At 39.0% G+C, this 16828-nt stretch overlaps 1 protein-coding gene across 1 annotated transcript in view; it reads right to left on the bottom strand.

The window, feature by feature from the left end:
- Nucleotides 1-16828, bottom strand: part of DNAH6 (dynein axonemal heavy chain 6) — a 2460712-nt gene that overhangs the window by 1101312 nt on the left and 1342572 nt on the right. The gene's annotated exons all lie outside the window — the stretch shown is intronic.

Raw genomic sequence — 16828 nt, 5'->3', positions numbered from 1 at the left:
GTCACAAGTCCCTTGTTACCAGTAGTATCTTTTACCTTAGACTTGTATGTGGACCAGAGGAGTGCCAATTGTGGGAACAAATGTACAGTTTTGGGAAAGAGCACAGGCGCTGAGAACCTGATTGACAGGGACCCAGTGCACATTCAGTCAACATGCATAAGTTATCAGGTAATAAGTGGTGGGGGGGTGACCATGCAAAAAAGGGGCACTTTCCTACACCATTTTTATGTGATTTCAGTTTTTCATAGAAACTTACAAACCATGGCTCCTAAGAAGTTTGATCAAAAGTTTCAAGAAGAGTAGGATGTAATGTGAAACCAATTCATAGAATGTCTTTAGTTTTTTTATTGCATTTTTAAAGCTTTATGGCACAAACATACCTTTGATTATTGCCCATGAAACAAGAACAGGCTGCGTGTTTTGGTGCAAAGAAAAGTGAAGAGTCGACATGTCACACATCCCTGTGTGCAACCCTGCAAACCACTGCCTAAGGCCTAGGTAAGTCACCACTTAAACAGGTGAGGCTACAGTGGCATGAGCCCTATACCCCTAGACTGTCTAAGCCCATTCTTAGACATTGCTATTGTAGTAACACCATAAAGAGTATATGGTCTGGGAGTTGGTCATTACAAACTCCACATCTCTATAATGGCTCTAATAAAAACTGGGAAGTTTCAGCACATTAAACCCACAGTGATGCCAGTGTTGGATGTAATGTAAAATGCACTCAAAGGGCATCTTAGAAAATTGACCAGCCCTGGTGTAGTTCCTGAATGGCTGCCACCATTTGCCACCACCAGACAAGTTTCTGAACCCCTGGGCAGAGAGCCTTCACTCCTCTCTGTGTCCAGAAACAAAAGCCATCCTGGGCAGAGGTGTCATGACTCCTACCCCAGGATGGGCTGGGTACACGAAAGGGGAAGCTTCAAAGGTCTGCCATGTTTGGAAGCTGTCTCTGCCTTTTGCTGCCACCAGCATCTGGCTCCCACCGGTTCTGGGCCCATTTTCGGCAGGAGAATCAGCGGAAATACCAAGCAAAGAAGAGAGGTGTGCCCACCTTTGCCAACCTCATTCTTCAGGTGGGGAAGGAGAGATGAATCACACATCTCAGTCCCCTTCATCTTGAAGATGGGAGGACTCAGCCAATTAGGGAGAGGCTCATACCTGTCCTGTCTATGACCTGCCTATAGCAAGTACCTAGGCGAGTCCAGAAGCCAGCAGCCCCCAGAGCCTGGGGGACCTGCCCTGCAACTGTCTAACAGACTCTGTCTCCCGTGAACACCAGATTTCCTACACCACAAGGAGGTCTCCCCAGTGACCCTGACCTGGGATCTGGTGATCCCCGACCTCCCTCAAGCCTCAAGATGACACCTGTAGCCATCATCTGAAGGGTCCCTCCGACTGTGACTGGAGATCATAAGAAAACCCAGCGCCAGAAGACACCCCTGCACCTGATGCCCCACGGCCTTGGTTATTAGGCATCTCTCAAGATCTCAACAGCCGGTTTTTGCCAACAGGAAATCTCCTTGCCTGAGCCTTCAGCAACTTCGCAAAACTGAAGGTCTCCATAGAAAATCAGAGGGTGCCCAACTCCCGTTTTGCACCCTGCACCCGGCCGCCCCAGTGTTGCTGGTGGTGTCGCACTTGCGCTGGTCTTTGGCCCCAGCAGTGCTGACCTTAACCCCAGGAGGTTGGCTCCCACACCCAAGTGGCCTGCTTGGCAGCAGTCCCTATTCGAAGGCCCCCTTAGCCCCATTGGCTAATATTGGGTCCCTGCAACCTGCACCCAGTCGCCTCAGTGCCGCTGGTGATGCAACTCAAGTGCCCATCTAGAGCTTGGGGAACCTTGGTCCTAACCCCCAAAACTCCCAAACGTAAGTCATGTACTTACCTGGAAAACTGGAAAGACTTTTCCCCCATAGGAACCCATGTTAAGAGATTTTGGGTCCAGAAATTTTCTAGGTTTTGACCTGTTGTTGTATGGAGAAAGAAGAACTCAATTGCAAAGTATAAAAAGTCAGAATTACAACTCATTGTGAGATCCTAAAGTGTGGTATCTAGGCATACCACCCCCAGTCCTCAAAGTAGTCCAAAAGTAATTAAAAATAAATCTGATTAAGAGCATTTCCTTGAAAAGTCTTACATTTGAGAGGATATTTAACATACCTGTGTCAAGTCCTACGTGCTTCTAAAATAAAACATAAGTATACCTTTTTTATACTTACTTAATTGGTCTGATTTCTGTCTCTGAGTGTGTGTAATCAGTCCTAGATAGTGTGAATAGAATATATGATTAACACACTCTCTGGATAAGCCTAACTGCTCTCCCACACTACCACAAAGAGTGGTGTTAGTACTTACTTAATTTAGCCTCTGGTCATACTATACCTTACTTTGGTATAGTATATACGGAGCCAGCTTCCTACAACAGTTAAATGCCATTAACACTGAAAATAATTCCGGGAGTGCTAGTAATACCACTGCAATTGTAAGCTGGCATTACACCAATGCATTTTAAACTTGACTAACTTTAACTGTGGCAAAAGTTTGCCTAGTATCATTGATGTTTTATAAATAAATAAACTATTGAGAGTGACTTCGATGTTTAGTTGCAGAATAGTTTAGAAAATGCTTCATTGTTATATTTTATTTGGAGGACAAACTCTAAGTGGGTAGGGAACATTACTTCAGTAATGTGAGTACTGCGTGACACTTCCACATGTACCTAGGACCACTTGAAGATTATTCAAGGAATAACCACAGGCATGCAACAAGGTATGGCCAAAAGAGACTGTTGGTTCCTTAAGCTTTTTTGCCTCATTTACTAAACAAACATCAAATCTTGGTCATGGCACAACGAAACCCAGGGACAGCCTAAAGGTGCATAACAGGTGCCCTATATTCCCGGGTGTACTTTACTGCCTTAATCAGTTAGCGATCCTGTATCCTCGCCTTAATCCAGTCTCTTTTACCGACTTTAATGGACCACTTTTTTAATGAAAATTCACTTCTTTAATCAAATGTGCCCTCAGGAGAAGAGGGCCTGCTGTTTGACATCAATGTGGGATTCATTACTTTATTACTGATCTTATAATACGTGTATTGCAAATCATGGGTGCTCTCACTATGACTCCTTCTTACCATGAATTACCCTTTGGCGATACTTTACTTTATAAAAGATAGTCTACAGCATGATAGACCAGTTTTTAGGTTTCGTCTGCACAGAGGTGAAATCTCTTGTATTTCATATATCTTAAAAGGAGGCTCTTATCAGTTCCCATAGTTCCCATAGCTGAACTACTGTGTTCATTCGCTTTTATGTGGAACTTTTTTCTTTGGGTTGACTTCCTCTGGCTGCATGCAATTACGATACTACTAAAGCTGTTCAAAGTGCATACATCCAATTCACAGTCAAGATTAGATTAGATCTCTTCCCAAGGAAAAGGCAGACAGCTTCTAACAGCATACTGGAATGTTTGGTTTTCATTACTTAGTTGTGTAAAGCAAATGATTTACCCTTAAAACATTTGTGGTTTTTCCTATTCACGAATCAATACCTTTCTTTGCACTTTATAGGCATTATCAGATCGATTTTTTCAACTAAATTTATTTGGTTATTATGATACAATTCCAAATGTTGTAATATGGTGCAGCAGGTGCAGGGACATGGGGCCCAAACATTGTCAGAACTCCTCTAAACACATAATATTGCTGAATTTGACTACTAAACAGGCAGTCACAATTGCAGTTACCTAGCAGCTAAAAGGGACTTGATGTGAATGGTGCAGCAGGTACAGTGGCACCGGGACCAAAAGCCCTAGGGACCCCAATAAACCCAGATTACTGCTAAAGAACAAGTTACTTACCTTCGGTAACGCTTTTTCTGGTGGATACCGTATCTGCCTGTGGATTCCTCACCTTGTGAATATCCCCCTGCGTCAGCAACGTTCGGAAAATTCTTTTGTAGCACGACGACGTCACAGGAGCACGGCATCGCGCGCGACGTCACCGACTCCTTATTAGGCCTACATCGGCGTGATGACATCAGTTCCACCCTTTTTTTCGTGCCTTCGAGGCACCCGGACGGACCAATGACAGTAGATATATACATATACAGTGTACACAGTCCATAATATTCAAGATAACCCACATAGTGTGAAGACAATGCATGAAAAACACAATATATATATACAAATATATATATATATATATATATTACCTACTGGCGGTCGCCAGTAGGTATATATAGTTAGGATTTTTTCTCTATGGGATTTTTGAAAATTCTATGTCTAATAACTTTGGCGTTTGTGGACGGAATTGCTGAAATTTTCAGGAAAATGGAATATATCGTTTCTGAGCAGCCCCTGACAATTTGGGGGGGTTTCATCAAGGGGGGGCCGAGAAAAAAGGGGGGTCCCAAAACGCGTTTTTCCCATGTTAATTTCCATAGGGCGGTTGGCCTCACTTTTAGCTCGAACGGCTGAATGGATTTGCATGAAACTTGGCAAAATTGTAGGGACTGTTAGCCCGATGTGCCTTTGCTAGGTCTCAATATATGTGCTCCGGTGGATTTTGAGTAATTTAGGTTCAAAAAAAGATATATATCTGGGCGGAGCCTAACCACACATCTGATCTGATTGGCTGTCAGCACTTCATCCAAGAAGTGTTGGCAGCCATCTTGGGACCAATATACATGATAGCACCTCATTAAAAAGCATTGTAGTTAATAGAGGGTTTTAGGACTTTAGTTACATTATAAATCATTTGTTGATGGTACCATACTCGTTTTAGGAATTGTGGTGGGTTCTAAGGTGATTTTACCATGTGAAAAAACCTTCTGCTGTGATATCATGAATATTGTTTGAAAGAAAACTAATATCTCATGATTTTCCCACAGTGGTTTGGAAGGGGATCTATAAGCTAAACTGAAAGCATATTTTCTGTAAATTCACATTATCTTTCTCAGTCATGTGAAAATGAAGTCTGACATTCTCAGTAAAACATGTACATCCAACAAGGACAGAGACTGTCAGTTGATTCCTTTGTGTTCTACTGCAGCCTCCTAGAGTGTTCTAAAGAACAACTAGAGCGCTAACAGTCCTACTTATTACAAAGGTATGGCACACCTGAAGCCATCTTGATTGGAATAAAGTGGTAACTCTTAAAACATTTAATTTAAAAAGAAACAACATGAGGGGGTATATTTTGCCATAGAAAGTATGATTAGTGCTGCAGAATGAAAAATTAGGGCACATTTTGAGTGACTTCTCAAATCCTTTTCTATTTCATTAAAACATTCTGACATGCAGTCTCCCAAAATGGCCACCAGAGACAAAAGAGCCCAAATGTAGCCCAAATATCACCCAGATGTAGCCCAAGTATAGCCCAATGACAGAATGTCCCAGAGTGTTCTAAAGAACAACTAGAGCGCTAACAGTCCTACTTATTACAAAGGTATGGCACACCTGAAGCCATCTTGATTGGAATAAAGTGGTAACTCTTAAAACATTTAATTTAAAAAGAAACAACATGAGGGGGTATATTTTGCCATAGAAAGTATGATTAGTGCTGCAGAATGAAAAATTAGGGCACATTTTGAGTGACTTCTCAAATCCTTTTCTATTTCATTAAAACATTCTGACATGCAGTCTCCCAAAATGGCCACCAGAGACAAAAGAGCCCAAATGTAGCCCAAATATCACCCAGATGTAGCCCAAGTATAGCCCAATGACAGAATGTCCCAGAGTGTTCTAAAGAACAACTAGAGCGCTAACAGTCTTACTTATGACAAACGTATGGCACACCAGAAGCCATCTTGATTGGAATGAAGTGGTAAGTCTGAAAACACTCAATTTAAAAAGGAACAACATGAGGGGGTTAATTTTGCCATAGAAAGTATGATTAGTGCTTCAGAAAGAAAAATTAGGGATCATTTTGAGTGACTTCTCAAATCCTCTTCTATTTCATTAAAAAAATTCTGACATGCAGACTGAAACATGCACTTTGAATACCAGCAGCAGACGTCCCTGGTGAGCAGTAGCTTTACTACAGTGATCTAATGTGCAACTAGAGTGCTAACATTCAGAATTTATGGCAAATGTGTGACACATCTGAATGCCTTCTTGATGGAACGAAAGTAAACAAGCATTGAAAATGCAATAGATCTCGCCCTCGTTTAAGTTAAAGCCATTCTGTTTGTAATGAGGTGGCTTTTTAGCTTTGCTTTTATTAGTGTTTTTTCAACTTTCATGTAAATAACATGCATCTGTATTCATATAAGTATATGTATGCATGCATTTATGTTTGTATTTATATAGATATACAGATGATATATGTTTATATATGTATGTATATATATATATTCACTGAAAAAACCATAGGCTATAGACCATATATAGTTAGGAATTAGCATTTAAAAAACCTTGAAAATTCACTGAAAAAACCATAGGTTATAGACCATATATAGTTAGGAATTCACATTTACAAAACCTTATTTTACTCACACAAAACCATTGAAATTCCATATATAGTTAGTTGCACTAACTATATATCGCGCACCCGCAATCCACTGCTGATGATGTCACATATTACATCATTCATGACATGGTCAGTGACATCACTGATGACATCTCAAATGACATCACTGATGGCATCACTGATGACAACATCCAGTGACTGTATGTTTCTGTAAAGTTAAAATATGTCTTACATATTGAAGAATGAGTGGATATATAAGTGTCTGGATGAAGGATTTAGTAGGTGCATGACTGACTGTATGAGTGAGTGATTAAATGTGTCTCACTGAGTGCATGGGTTAGTGACTAAACTGTCTTAATTTGTGCATCATTATGTCTGTTGTTCTGTAAACTGTTGCATGTGTTGATAAGTAGCTATATGAGTAACTATATGGGTTATTGATTGGTTGCCCAGGTATTTGTATGGGAGACTGAGTGTGTGTGTGGGTGGCTGGGAGGTGTATGACTCTGTGCATAGATGTGTGAGCAGTTGATTCACTAGATGTATGGTTTCAAAAGTGCATGTGGAAACAGCTGTATGGGCGGTTGACTGTGTGCATGAGTGTATTGGTGAGTGAATGGATATCTCAGTGCTACATGTCAAAGTAAGTACATATGTAAAACACAGTACATGTGAGAGTTGACATATATAAATAACTGTGCATAAGAGCCAGTGAATGGGTGAGTGGCTGTATGGATCATTGTGAACTTGTATCAGGGATTGTATAAGAGAGTAAATATGTGTTAGTATATGTTTGAATAAGTAAAGTTTGTATAACTGTATAGTTGAGGAAATGGAGGTGTGATTGATTCTTTGCATGACTGACTAGGTATGTGAGTAACTCCATGGATGAGTGACAGTCTGTGAGTGTCTGTTTACACTGATTGTATCTAAGGTTATATTAGAGTCTGAAGAGGTTCATCGTATTATCACATGAATGATATCATCAGTGATGTGATCAGTAATGTCAAATGAGATGTCATCAGTGATGTCATCAGTGATGTCATTTGAGATGTCATCAGTGATGTCATTTGAGATGTCATCAGTGATGTCATCAGTGATGTCACTGACCATGTCATGAATGATGTAATATGTGACATCATCAGCAGTGGATTGCGGGTGCGCGATATATAGTTAGTGCAACTAACTATATATGGAATTTCAATGGTTTTGTGTGAGTAAAATAAGGTTTTGTAAATGCGAATTCCTAACTATATATGGTCTATAACCTATGGTTTTTCAGTGAATTTATATATATATATTCACTGAAAAAACCATGGGTTATAGACCATATATAGTTAGGAATTAGAATTTACAAAACCTTATTTTACTCACACAAAACCATTGAAATTTCATATATAGTTAGTTGCACTAACTATATATCGCGCACCCGCAATCCACTGCTGATGATTTCACATATTACATCATTCATGACATGGTCAGTGACATCACTGATGGCATCACCGATGACATCATCCAGTGACTGTCTGTTTCTGTAAAGTTTAAATATGTTTTACATATTGAAGAATGAGTGGATGTATAAGTGTCTGGATGAAGGATTTAGTAGGTGCATGACTGACTGTATGAGTGAGTGAGTGATTAAATGTGTCTCACTGAGTGCATGGGTTAGTGACTAAACTGTCTTAATTTGTGCATCATTATGTCTGTTGTTCTGTAAACTGCTGCATGTGTTGATCAGTAGCTATATGAGTAACTATATGGGTTATTGATTGATTGTCCAAGTATTTGTATGGGAGACTGAGTGTGTGTGTGGCTGGCTGGGAGATGTGTGACTCTGTGCAGATCAATGTGTTCTTGTATCAATGATTGTATAAGAGAGTAAGTATGTGTTAGTATATGTTTGAAAATGTAAGGTACTCTATGTTTAACGGTATTGATTAGAAAATGGTAGTGTGATTGATTCTTTACAGGACTGACTAGGTGTGTGAGTAACTCCATGGATGAGTGGCAGAGTGTGAGTGTCTGTATAGGTGTATGAGTGCATATGATAGTGTTGTAAAGATGAGTGATTGTATGTATGAATGATTGTATGGGTGAATGAGTGAATGTGTGTGTAGACATAGGAATTAGTGAGTGCGTATGTAGTAACTAGTATTGGTGTGTCAATGGTTTAAAAAAGTATATTCTGTATTTTACACTGGATGTAACAGAGGTTATATTAAAGTGTGAGGAGATGCATTGTATTGTCACATGAATGATATCATCAGTGATATGACCATTGATATCAAATGAGATGTCATCAGTGATGTCATTTGTGATGTCATGAGTGATGTCATCAGTGATGTCATCTGAGATGTCATCAGTGATGTCATTTGAGATGTCATCAGTGATGTCATTTGAGATGTCATCAGTGATGTCATTTGAGATGTCATCAGTGATGTCATCAGTGATGTCACTGACCATGTCATGAATGATGTAATATGTGACATCATCAGCAGTGGATTGCGGGTGCGCGATATATAGTTAGTGCAACTAACTATATATGAAATTTCAATGGTTTTGTGTGAGTAAAATAAGGTTTTGTAAATGCTAATTCCTAACTATATTTGGTCTATAACCCATGGTATTTTTCAGTGAATTTTCAAGGTTTTGTAAATGCTAATTCCTAACTATATATGGTCTATAACCTATGGTTTTTTCAGTGAATTTCAATGGTTTTTTAATAGCAAATATCAAAAGCTTTAAAATGTGAAGTACGTGGTAGGTAAAAACATTTTCGTGTTTATGCACACTGATGTGCTTTGAACGCTGCCCCCCCCCCCCCCTCTTTTCTTTTAGGAGTATTCTCTCTTTGCAGATAGTGAAGGGTAGGGAACGCAGGCCTTTGCCCCCGTTGTAATCCGTCGTGCCTGCTTCCCTCTCCATTTGATTGAACTTTTTGGACTGCTGAAAGGGGTTCTGTTCCGGCCGCTGGTTGGTGGAGACATTTTGACTATATTCTGGACCTGCATTGTCGCGTAATACGTCATATGACGCGCCGCGTTAGCGCACCCGGAAGTGCTCCGGTGCGCGAGGCGCGAAGCGCAGCTTCCCGGAAGCGATCCGGGGTGCGGCGCGGAGCGCGTAACGTAAGCATAACAGGTCATGTGACTTGTTAATAAAACTTTTCATTGGTTCATTTTACTGTTGGTTTCCTAATGATGGAAGGCTTGGTCATATGACCTAAAAATAACACTTTTCATTGGTTTAGAACATTTTTTTTTCCCAAATGATGAAAACCCCACCTTTTTTTTTCTCACTCTGACTTGTAAAGCAAAGGATACGAATTGTGCGGAGGTTGAACAACTTCCACTAACTGAGCGCTGCAGTTCAACTTGAAACTTTGAATTGTTTCTTCTCCTGTTTTAATTCATTATTTACAAAAGTTCATAACTCCATTGTTTTCTTTGACTTTGAATTTTATTGATTAGATTCTTTTCTTAGTTCATTGAAAAACATTTAGCATTAATATCCTTGAGTGATCATAACATATCCTTTACAACTCTGCCCAATGCATTTCGGGTCAGGTCATGTGACCCTTCGTCAGGGGCCTGTGAAAAGACGAATACAGGACCATCACCTTCAGTATCATATATCAGTCAAACATTTCTTAAATATACACACAGTAAAGTAAATGTTCAAATTATATGCTGATTGAATCATGAGTAACTGAGAAGTAACCGATAACTCAGATAGGTCCTAGTCAAGTAAGGTAGTGTTATGGCGGTCCGATACTAAACAATTGGCAAATATGAGGTGAGCAGGGAGACAGGGCACAATATGCCAAATAGCAAGCACAAGGTACAGTACTAGTGCGCATAAGTTAAAAAGCACTTACGCGGGTTTGAGGGTCAGTTTAAAGTTAAAGCAAGGGTAACGAAAAAAAGGGTAACGAAAAAAAGAGTGCGCGTGATGCCAAGGTCGTGCACAGGGAATAACGTAGCACTTACATGAGTTAGAGGAATATCAGCATTCACGTGCGTAGCAGGCAGGTAAACCAAGAATGCTTCTCAGGGATACCGGGCGAGTAAAAGAGGAACCCTCGCGGTTGTATTTTAAAGAGCGAGCTGAGTTCCGATCACGTGACCGTGTTTTGGCAATGGAAGTCGAAAAAAGACTTCTCGTTATATTATGTGGGATATCGGACATTAGAGGAAAAGTGTCAAGGTAGTGGATAATAATTCTTATTGAGAGGGTGAACTGTGTGTGTATCAAAGGAATACAATAAATTTAATGGAATATGGGAAAACAGTCCCGACGTAGAGGTTAAAAAAGAACATGTAGAAACTGAGGAAGGACTAGAAAAAGAAAATAGAAATAGTGAAAGAGCAAAAGATGAAGTGTTGGATATGTGGCTAGACCTGAATGAGTGAAACAAATGTTATTGTTATTCAAAACAAAATAGCTGTAGACTCCATTATGCTATGAAGATAATAGTATAAGTAAAACAGTAAATCAACAATGATATATGTATAGTCACTATTGGAGATACCAGTGGGGTATCTGCGTCATACAACATTAAGTGTCAAGAGTTCCAAAGAGGGGGTTAGAATGGTCCTTAATGATGCCTTTTATAAGAAACATGAAAATTCTATCCGGTCATTCATCCCGGATGGCTGTAAACTGTTCAATTTCTTGATCCAGAAGAATTCTGCTCTTAGCCTTTGTTTTGTAGGGTCCATGTCGCTGCGTTGTGGTATAGTCTCCAATACCGTGAATCTCAGTTGGGAAATTTGGTGATTTGCTTCAGCCCAATGGTTGGCTATAGTTGATTTTTGGTTATGGAGTCGGATATTTGATTTGTGTTCTGTTATCCGTACTTTAATTTTCCTTTCCGTCTGGCCTACATATATCTTGCCACATGGACATTTGATAGCATAGATAGTATTAGTGGTGTCACAGGTACTGTTGTGTTTTAGGTCAATTTCGTAGCCTTGAGTGGGATGTCGCAATTTGTTGCCCACTATAACGTTGTTACAGTGGGTGCAGTTGAAGCATTTACACATTCCTTTGAATTTGGATTTTTCCATTTTGTCAGGTGCGGTAGTTAGGATTTCTTTAAGATTTTTTGATCTTTGAAATGCGAATGTGATGTTTTCGTTATATAGATCTTTCAAATCTGGTTCCATTTTAATTAGATTCCAGTGAGTTTTGATTATCTTTTTGATTTTTGTGGCTTCTGTAGAGTATTTAAGTACACATACTGTTTTTTGTTCTGTTAGGTTCGACTTAGGTATAAAGAGTTTTTCTCTTGGGATAGCTTTGATTCTTTTCATGGATTCATCTAAAACGGTGGTGGGATATCCTCTTTCAAGGTATTTGTTAATTTGATCTTGCATGGAGATTTCCAATTGTTGTGAATCTGATGTGATGCGTTTCAATCTGATTAGTTGTGATATAGGTAGATGTTTTTTCAGAGTGATAGGATGAAAACTTTGGAAATGTAGGCTTGAATTCCTGTCAGTAGGCTTAATGTGGACTTGAGTAAGGAAGTTAAAGTCGGTCATGTTAACTTTGACATCCAAGAAAACAATGGATTCCTGATGAATATTGTGAGTGAATTTGATTCTTTCATATCTGGTGTTGATTGTACTGATGTTGTTTTCAAGTGTCATTTTGTCACCTTGCCATAGAAGGAAAATATCGTCTATGTATCTTCTGAATACTACTAGGTTATTCCTCCATTCTGGATTGTTAAGGATGAAGTCAGTCTCAAATTTAGACATGAAGATACATGCATATGCTGGGGCTCCCCCTCCCTCTTTTACTCGCCCGGTATCCCTGAGAAGCATTCTTGGTTTACCTGCCTGCTACGCACGTGAATGCTGATATTCCTCTAACTCATGTAAGTGCTACGTTATTCCCTGTGCACGACCTTGGCATCACGCGCACTCTTTTTTTCGTTACCCTTTTTTTCGTTACCCTTGCTTTAACTTTAAACTGACCCTCAAACCCGCGTAAGTGCTTTTTAACTTATGCGCACTAGTACTGTACCTTGTGCTTGCTATTTGGCATATTGTGCCCTGTCTCCCTGCTCACCTCATATTTGCCAATTGTTTAGTATCGGACCGCCATAACACTACCTTACTTGACTAGGACCTATCTGAGTTATCGGTTACTTCTCAGTTACTCATGATTCAATCAGCATATAATTTGAACATTTACTTTACTGTGTGTATATTTAAGAAATGTTTGACTGATATATGATACTGAAGGTGATGGTCCTGTATTCGTCTTTTCACAGGCCCCTGACGAAGGGTCACATGACCTGACCCGAAATGCATTGGGCAGAGTTGTAAAGGATATGTTATGATCACTCAAGGATATTAATGCTAAATGTTTTTCAATGAACTAAGAAAAGAATCTAATCAATAAAATTCAAAGTCAAAGAAAACAATGGAGTTATGAACTTTTGTAAATAATGAATTAAAACAGGAGAAGAAACAATTCAAAGTTTCAAGTTGAACTGCAGCGCTCAGTTAGTGGAAGTTGTTCAACCTCCGCACAATTCGTATCAATTAAAGACACGAATAGGCATCGTGTGACAACGTGCAGCGCTAAACTAAGAATCACTAAATATCAGAGAAAAAATCCTATAAAGTGTGCACAGAGACCAAAAACTTTTCGTATTCTGAACCCACTGCCTAAACTTCTCTCTGTAGCACCAACATTCAAATTTGAAAATGCAACTTGATGATATAGCCCAAATAACTACTAATAAAGCTGAAACATTGGCCTTCACGCCAGAAGCCGCAAAAGATATCTATGGACTGATACAGGAGACCAGAGCCTTCTCTCCGCAAATCTCAACAGTAACACAACTTCTACGTCAATTTGAATATATATCCAAAAAGGAGATTAATCAAAGGCTTCACGCCACAACATTGATTCACTATCACAAGCACCAAAGAATTCCTCGGGGACTACGAATAGCCCTTAAACCGATGCTATGTAAAAATAATAAAAAGTTTGTCGAAAGATGGTACCAAATCCTAAATAAATGCTCTCTAGATCTAATCCTATTAATAATTGAAGAATTATCAAAAGTCCTAAAAGAGCTAGAGGAGGAATTGGAAGGCATAAAAAGAGAATTGAACAAACAGGAAGATCTACAACAACTACTGGAAGATATCAATAAAAAACTTGAAAGATACACTAAAGAGGTGAACGATAGAAAGATTCGGAAATATCGACGTGATACGATCGATTATAAATTAGAAGAGGTATATACGTGGGCTGAAATCTATAATCAGCGCAAATGGCAGCAACCACAAGGACAACCAAAATCAAACGTGGGCTCGTCCCAGGAAAGTGTAGCATCAGAATCAGATATCGCAAAAACAAGAGAGCCAATATTAAAAACAGCAATCCCATCAACTTCAAAATCAACAGAAGCACAAAAGCCTCAAGCTCAAGCTCAAAAACCGGCTTTTTTAGATATAAGCCCAGCAGCAAACGAAACACCACAAGCTACAAAACAAGGAGAGGTAAAAGAAACGGAAGAAGAAAGAATGAAAAGAGTTACAAGGAGCCAAACGAAAGTGACTTAGTCATTAATATCTCTAAAACACAACTTAATGAAACCGAAATCAAAATTCTCAATAAAGGCACATCATTTGTCCCTACCTACCAGTCTAATTCAGCTGAAACAGAGATAGCTCTCTTTAAATTTTTCAGGAACTTAAAATTACGCTACTTCTTTAAAAATCATGAAAATCTACCACCTCAAGAGTCCGACAGCCAAAGTAAGGAATTTAAGCCAAAAAGTACATTTTGCGCACCAATCACCCACAAAACCATTGAAGCCTTTGAACGATCAATATTAACTGATCTACAAAAAATCAAATTTGCCAAACCTAAGAGAACGAATCTGTCACCACGTGAATGGAACATCTTGAAAAACTTGAGCCAAAAGGAAGAACTAACCTTTCAAAAAGCCGATAAAGGGGGAGCCCTAATAGTAATGGACACCAACTTCTACATTGAAAGCGTAAACACTCATGTGAAAGACATCAACACATATATGCCACTTGATACCGATCCGACTGATGAATACAAGAGCATACTAAAACAGATAACAGACAAAGCACTTGACATGAAAATAATCAGTAAAAAGACCCATCAATTTCTGGAGACAAAATACCCAAGAAGACCCAAACTGTACATGTTACCTAAAATCCACAAGGATAAGAAAAATCCACCATTCAGACCAATAGTCTCTGCTTGCGGCTCAATCTCCGAACCATTAGGACAATACATCGATTGGTTCCTCCAACCAATTGTTCAAGAAGGTAACACATACATAAAGGATACGACTGATTTCCTAAAAATACTCAATGAAGTGATTCTTCTACCTGGGAAAGAATATTGGCTATGTACAATAGACGTGACCTCGCTCTATACCTCGATCCCCCACAACAAAGGAATGGAAGCTTTGGAATGGAGCCTACTAAAAAGAAATGAGATGGATGAAAGCCAAAAAATATTCCTCTTGGAATTAATGCAATTCGCCCTATTCCACAGTTATTTTGAATGGCAACAGTGCTTTTACAATCAAAGTAACGGAACATCTATGGGCTTTGGGGGAGCCCCAGCATATGCATGTATCTTCATGTCTAAATTTGAGACTGACTTCATCCTTAACAATCCAGAATGGAGGAATAACCTAGTAGTATTCAGAAGATACATAGACGATATTTTCCTTCTATGGCAAGGTGACAAAATGACACTTGAAAACAACATCAGTACAATCAACACCAGATATGAAAGAATCAAATTCACTCACAATATTCATCAGGAATCCATTGTTTTCTTGGATGTCAAAGTTAACATGACCGACTTTAACTTCCTTACTCAAGTCCACATTAAGCCTACTGACAGGAATTCAAGCCTACATTTCCAAAGTTTTCATCCTATCACTCTGAAAAAACATCTACCTATATCACAACTAATCAGATTGAAACGCATCACATCAGATTCACAACAATTGGAAATCTCCATGCAAGATCAAATTAACAAATACCTTGAAAGAGGATATCCCACCACCGTTTTAGATGAATCCATGAAAAGAATCAAAGCTATCCCAAGAGAAAAACTCTTTATACCTAAGTCGAACCTAACAGAACAAAAAACAGTATGTGTACTTAAATACTCTACAGAAGCCACAAAAATCAAAAAGATAATCAAAACTCACTGGAATCTAATTAAAATGGAACCAGATTTGAAAGATCTATATAACGAAAACATCACATTCGCATTTCAAAGATCAAAAAATCTTAAAGAAATCCTAACTACCGCACCTGACAAAATGGAAAAATCCAAATTCAAAGGAATGTGTAAATGCTTCAACTGCACCCACTGTAACAACGTTATAGTGGGCAACAAATTGCGACATCCCACTCAAGGCTACGAAATTGACCTAAAACACAACAGTACCTGTGACACCACTAATACTATCTATGCTATCAAATGTCCATGTGTCAAGATATATGTAGGCCAGACGGAAAGGAAAATTAAAGTACGGATAACAGAACACAAATCAAATATCCGACTCCATAACCAAAAATCAACTATAGCCAACCATTGGGCTGAAGCAAATCACCAAATTTCCCAACTGAGATTCACGGTATTGGAGACTATACCACAACGCAGCGACATGGACCCTACAAAACAAAGGCTAAGAGCAGAATTCTTCTGGATCAAGAAATTGAACAGTTTACAGCCATCCGGGATGAATGACCGGATAGAATTTTCATGTTTCTTATAAAAGGCATCATTAAGGACCATTCTAACCCCCTCTTTGGAACTCTTGACACTTAATGTTGTATGACGCAGATACCCCACTGGTATCTCCAATAGTGACTATACATATATCATTGTTGATTTACTGTTTTACTTATACTATTATCTTCATAGCATAATGGAGTCTACAGCTATTTTGTTTTGAATAACAATAACATTTGTTTCACTCATTCAGGTCTAGCCACATATCCAACACTTCATCTTTTGCTCTTTCACTATTTCTATTTTCTTTTTCTAGTCCTTCCTCAGTTTCTACATGTTCTTTTTTAACCTCTACGTCGGGACTGTTTTCCCATATTCCATTAAATTTATTGTATTCCTTTGATACACACACAGTTCACCCTCTCAATAAGAATTATTATCCACTACCTTGACACTTTTCCCCTAATGTCCGATATCCCACATAATATAACGAGAAGTCTTTTTTCGACTTCCATTGCCAAAACACGGTCACGTGATCGGAACTCAGCTCGCTCTTTAAAATACAACCGCGAGGGTTCCTCTTTTACTC

This window comes from Lissotriton vulgaris, chromosome 3_1 (assembly GCF_964263255.1).
Source record: "Lissotriton vulgaris chromosome 3_1, aLisVul1.2, whole genome shotgun sequence".
Classification (NCBI taxonomy): Eukaryota; Metazoa; Chordata; class Amphibia; order Caudata; family Salamandridae; genus Lissotriton; species Lissotriton vulgaris.
The sequence above is the reverse complement of the archived record's forward strand: the minus strand, read 5'-3'. Positions and strand labels throughout refer to the sequence as shown.